The sequence below is a fragment of the Arachis ipaensis genome, chromosome B06 (assembly GCF_000816755.2).
Source record: "Arachis ipaensis cultivar K30076 chromosome B06, Araip1.1, whole genome shotgun sequence".
NCBI lineage: Eukaryota > Viridiplantae > Streptophyta > Magnoliopsida > Fabales > Fabaceae > Arachis > Arachis ipaensis.
Window position 1 is genome coordinate 19,898,214 of NC_029790.2, and position 466 is coordinate 19,898,679.

The following is a 466-nucleotide window of genomic DNA, read 5'->3' on the forward strand; positions in this document are numbered from 1 at the left end:
AAATGTCATTTTTTCAAAATTATATTCATAAAATATATGAAAAAGGATAAGTAGTAAGAATATATTAGGGTTAGTATTAGGCCTATAACTCACTTTGAGAATTATGTTATAAATAGGAGTATGATATAATTAGAAATTCTGATTTTTTTTTTTGCTCTAGTCTTAAGTCTCTCTTATTATCTCTCATTCTCTGTATCTCTTGATACAATATCGTATCAAATGACGATTTCATTAAACACTATGCCAGTAATGATCACTGCTTTCATGGTAGTTCGGATTTCAGTCACATTTCTTTGCATGATTTTCCAATGTTCGATGGTGAGAAAGGCTATTGGTGGATCCTTTGAGCTTGGAAGCTGTGGAGCACTAAAAGAATATTGGAGGCACAACATTTTCGGGAGGTTGTTGGAAGACTAGTCGGCCGCGATCTGACGTGGTTGCAGCTCTGACGACAGCACAATCCGAT